Raw genomic sequence first — 9032 nt, 5'->3', positions numbered from 1 at the left:
TCCTATAAGCAGCCATGCTTCTGCCTTCTGGTGTGTATAAAGATCTCGCCAAGGACCCAGAAAATATCATCAGCAGCCGGCAGAATAGCTGTTTCTCTTTCCGACAACATAGCATCCAAATAGTTCTCGAGGATCCGTCAATTAGGAGACTATTAGCAGCGGCAATGGATAGGAACCGAGAACACAGGTATGATGGTCCAGCCGTTTGATTGAGACAATCTTCGTTATATTTTTTCACGGATTAACTTGATTTTTTTCACTAGAAGTAGAAACATTGGTTAATTTCACGAGTCATGTACTCTTTTTCTTCGTTGTATGTTGAGCATTATCTTATTATACTATTACTGTAACTTAACCCATCGTGTGTGTTTTTTACATTGGGCAGCAAAAGCCACCCGAGCAAAAAAATAAAGTTGTCAAGAAAAAGTTTTAGACTTTGTCGCGGTGATGAGTATGGTACTTTCTCTTTTGGTGACCGCAGTCTTATGTTCAAGACCACATCATTGTACCGTGAAAAATACAACCGCACGTATCTTGGATTAGCACTTGCCAACTACTCCCTCCATCCCAAAATACTTGTCGGAGAAATGGATAAAAATAGATGTATCTAAAACTAAGATACGTCTAGATACATCCATTCCTTCGACAAGTATTTCCGGACGGAGGAAGTACAATGAACTCGTGAGGAGAGGCATGCTCACATGGGAAGCTTACAAAGAACACCATCTCACCATCGACAGCTCGTTGCAAATTATTAGGGATAGCATCCAAAAATACAAAGAACGTCGCTTGCAGGCGGGGATGTTTTACTTGGTGTCGTGTATAGAAGAAGAAGGGCTGGAAACCCGTACACACTTGTACCACATGCCTCTCCGGGAAGCTCTACGGAAACAGCGCCAGGAAATAAAAAAAGAAAACAACTATTGAATGCATCCGACAATTCCAAGGAATATTCAAACATCCTGGGCTCCATGCTGAGACCGTCTGTGAAAATGCTGCTCATGTATACCTTATCTTTCATTGTATTAGGATGTGTGATAATGTGTTTTTGAAAGGTCATCAATTGTGCCAGATGTTAACCTTTGTGACTGATATTACTCTCTTTTTTTGAAAATTTCTCAATTTGAACCCCCATTGATGCACTTTGGTGCCACATTCTACTCCCAACTGAAATTTTTCCAAATTGTGTGCTTAGTTGGCATGCAATGAAGTTTATTTCTGCAAAAATAAATAAATGAATCAATGTAAGTTGTTTTGCGCTACAGACTGAGAACAAGCCATAGCAGTGAAATCATAAGAATCAATATGAGATTCCACTACCAGGAAAATCTGAGAGAGAAAAATGACCCAGTTAATGAGCATTGAACAGTGCATGAACTACTAAGCAAAGAGTATTGAAAAGGAGCATTTGCATCGAATGCCTCGTGCAAAATGAAGTTTACATGTTTAGAATGGCCCAAGAAATCAACCCCTTAGATCAAGTTAAACCGTTTTTTGTATCATCGGCCTTGGAAAAAAATACAAATGCTGAAAATATGATAGAGGGAAACTTCTGATCTATTGATGAACTGTCAAGGTAGTACAAAAAAAATAGAAGTAAAAAAATTATATTGAGGTTCGTAAACCACCTAACAACGACTACAAACACTGGAGCGAGCCGAAGGCCCACCGCCATCATCGCCCCTCCAAACACTGGAGCCGAAGGCCCGACTAAAAACACTGGAGCGAGCGAGCCGATAGTCGGAAAGTCATCGTGCTAAGGCCCCAGAGGACCAGCGCACCAGGACAGCATCCATTGCCGATGAAGAGAAGTGTAGATCAAAAGGATCCAACCTACACTCGAACATAGACGAGTGAAACCGAATCCAAGAGCAGATCCACTGAAGACAAATGCCGACCGAATCCCGTGAGATCCAGCGGAGACAAACCTCCATAGACCCTCTAAAAACACTAGAAGCGCCAACCGGATGGGGGCTAGACGGGGAGAACCTTATTCCATCTTCAGAAAGCCGACATCGCCTTGCCTTCATGAGCAGAACACAAACCCTATGAAAATGTAGTTTTTTTCTTCTAAAAACGAAGCCCTCGCGCCGGCAAGGAACGGGATCCACCGCGCCTCGCCCTGAGGCCATAGGAGACGAGGCAAGACGGAGGCGGTGAAAAGCCTAGCATTGGGTGTCCTTGTTGTTGGTATTGATCTAAGGCCCAACGGGCTGAACAGAAAAAGAAGAAGGATAAGCTAACATGAGGGAAGGGGGTAACGAACCAACGTTCGAACCCCTTGATCCCAACTCACGCGCCCTGATCGGGGGCACCCTAACAAACAAGTGGTTTTGGTCCCCCGTCGCCAGCGCACACATAAAAGGATGGGGAGCAGCTGGCACCTAAGTCAGACGAGTTCTCGTAAGGTTTACTCCTGCTCCCCACATCCCAAAACCCTAACCGATCTGGGGGAGCGCTGCACGACGGGAAGATCATCTCCTATCACTGCCCCTGTCCCAGGGCAGTGCCGGTGGCGCCCAGAGGGACGCCGCTACCCGCTGCGAACATCTACCCCAAGCCTGCATCACCCTGCATCGAGCAGGCACGGGACTTCGCATCGCCTACACCAATGGCTTCTTCCATTGGTGGTAAGATCACTCAACCCCTCTCTGTTCATATGCAATTAGGTGATCTAATGCCTGGCTTACGATCTGTTAAGTGATCCTACTGGATTAAGTCTAACAATGGTATCTTGAGCATGGTTAAGCCTAGATTATATCCCTAAGATGATCTCTTTAAGTCTGATGATCATGATTACGTACTGACGATTAAGGTTTAAGAATGATGGTTCATGATTAAAGCTAGCCCTCCGTCTCGGTTAGTCTCTAGGGTTAAGAGGTTTCGGTTAATGTCTAAATTGCTACTGGATAAGTGCTAGTCAAAGATCCATGTTCTGTTTGCTCAGCTATGCCACGCTTCCGCATCAAGTTTATGTTTGTTAGCACTAATAAAGCCATGTTAAACAATTAGGAGGGGAATCTATGGTTAAGTGGAATCACAAAAAGAAATTCCCCAATTTCGTCCGAGGTAGAATACCTAGAACGTTTTCCCCAAATTTTTTGAAACCCAACAAATCCTCAAATCAGAGGCAGAATGTTGTAATTAAGAGCAAAAATGGATCTGAGGAATCACCTAGATGACACCGGCCTTCTGTGTTCGCGCGGTCGCCACCGTTTCGCGCACGCCATGGCCGGGACGCCGCCGCCCTTCGGGGTGGCGCACGGAATGAAGCAGCAGCCGCCGCTGCTGCGCTCACGCATGCGCGCGTCGCCTGGCCTCCGCGCCTTGGACGTCGCCGTTGCCGTCGAACGCTAGCGCCGGCAGCAACCGGTGAAATGACGGTGGGATACTCCTGTCCGTTGTACGAGCCGCCATGCGCGTGACGCTGGAGCTACGCTCGCCGGAGGAGCGCGCGGGACTCGGTCCGTTGCACGCTGCTCCAGCGAGGGTAGCCACCGCGCCGCCATGGGCCAGCGAGCCTCGAAGCCGCCGCTCGGTCGCCGCTCCTCTGGAGAGAGCGAGTGAATCGGGAGTGGACGGGGAAATGAGGCTAGGGTTTGACCCAGTGGCACTTTTGCTCCACTCCGGAGCGATTGGAGCCATCGGCTCGATCCGACGGACGAAACCGATGCGCTGCTCTGGGCAGGCCTTCGGCTGCCTAAACGGGCCGTTTTCGCGGCTGGGCTTCGGCCCAAGTTGTCTTAGCCCGTAGAAAACGTGTATTTTTTAATGTTTTTTTGTTTGCTGGCCTAAAAGTAAAGTTTCTGTGCGTTTTCTGTTTTATTCAGTGCATTTTACGTATTATGATTATCCACAAATGTTCTGCACTGTTATAAATATATAAAAATGCCAAAAAAATGATGCTGAAAACTATGTTTTAGTTTTCTGAATAGAATGGAACCAACGAGAAATTTTATTTAGAAAACTTTTATGAATTAATGTTTGTGTCATTTTATGGAAAATTGATGTTCATCCCATGGTAATATCAATAAATGGTGAATTATTAATGTTGGAAAATTGATATTACACGTGAGATTAATGTGATCATTTTTGTAATACAAACCAACATTGTTTTACATTTTTTGAATCACTCCGTTAATTCCTCATTATTTTCTGCCCAAGGGTGATATAATTTCGAGTTAATTTTGCATGAAAATTGATCAAGCCAACATAGGTTAATTTTTGTGCAATTTAATTTTATGACGATGTTCTTTTCCTTTGCTTATGATATTTTGAAATCATGACAGCTTCCGGTCCTCGTGGTCTCGAGAATATCGAACCACCCTTCCAAACTTGGAAGGACTCGTTGCTTTTTACATTTGGGTTGGCATGAGGTTGACCTTGCACTAATGGAAAGTAAACCAATGGAACCTAAAAAGGATGCCACTGGGTATGCTGAGCTTAAGAAAGCCTACGACACTAAAGTTGAGAAGTGGGAGAGGTCCAATAGAATGGCACTCCTAATTATGAACTTCTTCATCTCCACTGAGATTAAAGGGGCTATTCCCCCTAATGAAAGTGCTGCCAAATATTTGAAATCGGTGGAAGAACAATTTAAAGGCTCAGAGAAAGTCTATGCGGATGAGCTTTTACACAAGCTGCTTGCAAAATATGAAGGAAATGGAAATGTGAGGGAGCACATTTTGAGCATGAGCAATGCCGCGGCAAAGCTTAAAACCATGAGGTGTGAATTAAGCGAAGAGCTTCTTGTGCTCCTAGTTTTTGGGTCACTACCCTCACAGTTCAATCCATTCAAGATAAACTATAAATCTCTTGAAATCAAATGGAAACTACTTGAATTCATTGCACATTGCGTTCAGGAGGAAGAGAGAATTAAGAGTGAACAGAAAGATCAAGCATTCCATGTTAGTTCTGGGAAAAGGAAGCATGAGAACCGTTCTCATAACAATAATGTGCCCAACAAAAAGCAGTTTTTCAAAAAGAATCCTCAAAAGCCTAAGCAATGCAACGAGGCAAGTTGTTCATGTTCCGCTCCTCCAACGGCTATTCCAGTTAATCTTACAAATGCCGCTGGAGAAATACTTTGCAATTTTTGCAAGCTGCCAAATCATGTTAAGGCGGATTGTCCAGGTTTTCTTAAGTGGCTGAATAAAAGGGGTAAGGATGAGATCACTCTTGTAGATGAATCTCTATATGTTGATTTTTCTGAATCTACATGTGTCACGCCCAATATGCGACCCTATCCAAAAGGAACTCGAAGGTCCCACCAAGGATAGACTCGCATATTGAAGCGCTTTTGCAAGGTGGATATCATTACATCAACATTACATAATAGATGGGGATACATACAAGAGGCATACAATGCCACACGAATACAACATCACAATACATAAGAGCAGCATCCGACTACGGATGAAACACAAACAGAAACTCAAACGACATCCACCCTGCTAGACCAGGCTGCCGACCTGGAACCTATCCGTGATCAAAGAAGAAGCAGAAGAAGAACTCCAAACAAGCAAGCATCGCTCTCGCGTCATGAACATCGCATAAACCTGTACCTGCAACTGGTGTTGTAGTAATCTGTGAGCCACGAGGACTCAGCAATCCCATTACCATGGGTATCAAGACTAGCAAAGCTTAATAGGAAAGGAAGGGGTAAAGTGGTGAGGTTGCAGCAGCGACTAAGCAGGATATGGTGGCTAACATACGCAAATAAGAGCGAGAAGAGAGCAAGCGGAATGGTCGTGAAGCTAGCAGTGATCAAGAAGTGATCCTGAACTCCTACTTACGTCAAACATAACCCAAAACCGTGTTCACTTCCCGGACTCCGCCGAAAAGAGACCATCACGGCTACACACACGGTTGATGCGTTTTAATTCGGATCTGGTGTCAAGTTATCTACAACCGGACATTAACAAATTCCCATCTGCCTATAACCGCAGGCACGGCTTTCGAAAGATTATACCCTGCAGGTGTGTCCCAACTTAGCCCATGATAAGCTCTCAGGATCAACGAAGGATATACCTTCTCCCAGGAAGACCCGATCAGACTCGGAATCCCGGTTTACAAGACATTTCGACAATGGTAAAACAAGACCAGCAAAGCCGCCCGGATGTGCTGACAAATCCCGATAGGAGCTGCACATATCTCGTTCTCAGGGCACACCAGATGAGCAAGACGATGGGTTGGCATAGACCCTGGTTGCCCAGGGGGCGCCGGACATCGCTCGGTTTGGACCAGCACTTAGACAAGCACTGGCCCGGGAGGGTAAAATAAAGATGACCCTCGAGAGCGCGACTCCCAAGGGAAAAAGGGCTAGGTGAGGCAAATGGTAAAACCAATGTTGGGCCTTGCTGGAGGAGTTTTATTCAAAGCGAACTGTCAAGGGGGTCCCATAAATCACCCAACCGCGTAAGGAACGCAAAATCCGGGAACATAACACCGGTATGACGGAAACTAGGGCGGCAAGAGTGGAACAAAACACCAGGCAAAAGGCCGAGTCTTCCACCCTTTACCAAGTATATAGATGCATTAATAATATAAGAGATATTGTGATATCCCAACAAAATCCTGTCCACCATGGAGAAATCTTCAGCTTCACCTGCAACCAGCAACGCTATAAGAGGGCTGAGCAAAGCGGTAACATAGCCAAGCAACAGTTTGCATAGGAAAGGTGTCAAAGGTTAGAGGTTCATGGCAATATGGAAGGCTTGATAAACATGTGATAGGTAGCGCAGCAAAGCGATAGAACGAAACAACTAGCATAGCAATGATAGTAGTGAGATCCAGGGTAGCGGTCATCTTGCCTGAAATCCCGCAAGGAAGAAGAACGAATCCATGAAGAAGACGAACGGATGAAGCAAGTTAAGATGCACAAAGATGATCTACACGAGATTCTAGTCAAGTTACATATAAAGTTCATTTAGTTCGGAGCTACGGCCTACAAGATATGAGCAAGACAAGTAAAACATGGCATTGATGCAAAATGCACCCAAACATCAAGAACACACCTCAAAACAAGGATGCAACATGATAATATGAAACTACATGCAAAATCAAGCAAGTTTCATATAGAGCACACTCAAAACGGAGCAACGGTGCAACACATACACTCTATACAAGTCATAAGAACAATCTGTCCAAAACAGCAACTAGGCATCTTGCAAGCATCAAAACAACATGCTACAGCATCTCAACATAAAAACAAAAGGTATGGGCATGATGTACAGGTAAAGCATAACAAAACATGAACACTGAGCTATCTCCAGAAATCACTAGAACATGCTCAAACACACATGACAAGATTGCAAACGATAACAGTTCAGACTTTGCAGAAAAATAACATCAGGTTGCAATGTTTAGAGCTATCAAACAACATGTTACAGGAACTTATAATAGCAAAACAAGACATGGCATGGTTCTACTCAAAGCATAGATCAAAAGTCCATTACTGACCATAAGCTAAAAAAGATCAGAAAGTATGATGGCACCCATGTAAACATAGCAAGTTATAATACAGACTCAAACATGGCAGAAACAGAATTATGAAGGCATGTAGATGAGCTTGTGCAACTCACTACAGATCATTACATGGCATGACAAGGCAACCAACAGTAAGAAGGCATGTTTGTGAAGCTAAGCATGGCAAGAGCAAGTCCATAGGGTGCATGTATCACTAGCAAAACACATGGCAACAACTAAACTTAATGTTAACAGGCTGACAGCAACATTATCAAGCAACTTTGGAGCAAGATATGAACAAGTTACATCAAGCTATAATTGCAACCAGGGGCATGGATGGATAGAGCATAACATGTAGAACAAAACATATTTAGTGGACATCTCCAGATTATGCATAGAATGACTAGTAGCAACAGGTTTACATAGCATCACGAAATAACAGAATCAGCCTAGCGAAACAGCAACAGCAAGTACCCTACTTAACAAGCTCGATTCACTCACCACAAGTTATTGCATGACAAGATAAGAATAGCATCAGCAAGAAGACATGTTTATAAAACAAACCAAGGCAAGAACAAGTTCATAGCATGCAAGGATCAACTACAACAACCTTGGCAAAATTGAATAACATGTAAACAATCTGCCAGGAAACATTTTGAAGCAAAAATAGAGCACGAAAATGACATTCTAGACTACTCCATAATTACAACCAGGGGCATTAATGGATAGACAAAACCACATGTTCAAAACACCCTTACTGAAGTATCTCAAAATATGCATGGATCTCTCTGTAGCATCATGTTTACATGGCATCAAAATAACAGCAGAACAGTGACTAAAATCAGTAACATCACGATGCCTAGTTTGCATGCTTGTTCTAGTCACCACATTAATCACAAAAATACATGGTAAGCACCTATGTAAAGAAGACATGGCATAGATCAAAACACATGTAGACATCAACCTCATAGGATGCACACATCAATCATGGCAAAAAGACAAAAGAGCTCGTTCTGTTAATAGACAGCAGACAACATCATGAAGCACTCTTGCAATGATGATTCAGGCATCAAGATGACCTCAAATGAATATGATGCAATGGAATGAAATGATGTACTCGTTGAGACGAACAATTTTACATATTACACACACGAAACGGAGCTACGGATGCAGAGATACAATGCGTTGAACATGACATAAAAATGTCAAAAATAACCGGGACTTAGTGGATTTTTCACCTCGAGGGATTGGGACGGAGAGATCCTAGGACGGACGCGTGTTTGGTTCGGCGACATGGTGGATCTCATCCACCTTCTTCGGATCCGGCCGGAGTAGAGCTCCGGCGAGCTCGGCTCCGGCGACGCGAGGAGGGGGTCGGCGAGGGCGGCGCGGAGAGGAGGGAGGAGCGCGGCGCTCGGGGCACACCCGGAGATGGCTGGGGCGGCGAGGAGGCGCGACTTGATCGGGTGAGCGGGCGGCGGTGGATGGCCCAGGCGGCGCAGTGGAGGCGACGGAGGCGAAGCACCGGCGACGAAGACGCGACCCGGCTGCGGGGCGGATCCGGG

The sequence above is a fragment of the Triticum dicoccoides genome, chromosome 2B, assembly GCF_002162155.2.
Source record: "Triticum dicoccoides isolate Atlit2015 ecotype Zavitan chromosome 2B, WEW_v2.0, whole genome shotgun sequence".
Lineage (NCBI taxonomy): Eukaryota > Viridiplantae > Streptophyta > Magnoliopsida > Poales > Poaceae > Triticum > Triticum dicoccoides.
This window is presented reverse-complemented; position numbering follows the sequence as displayed.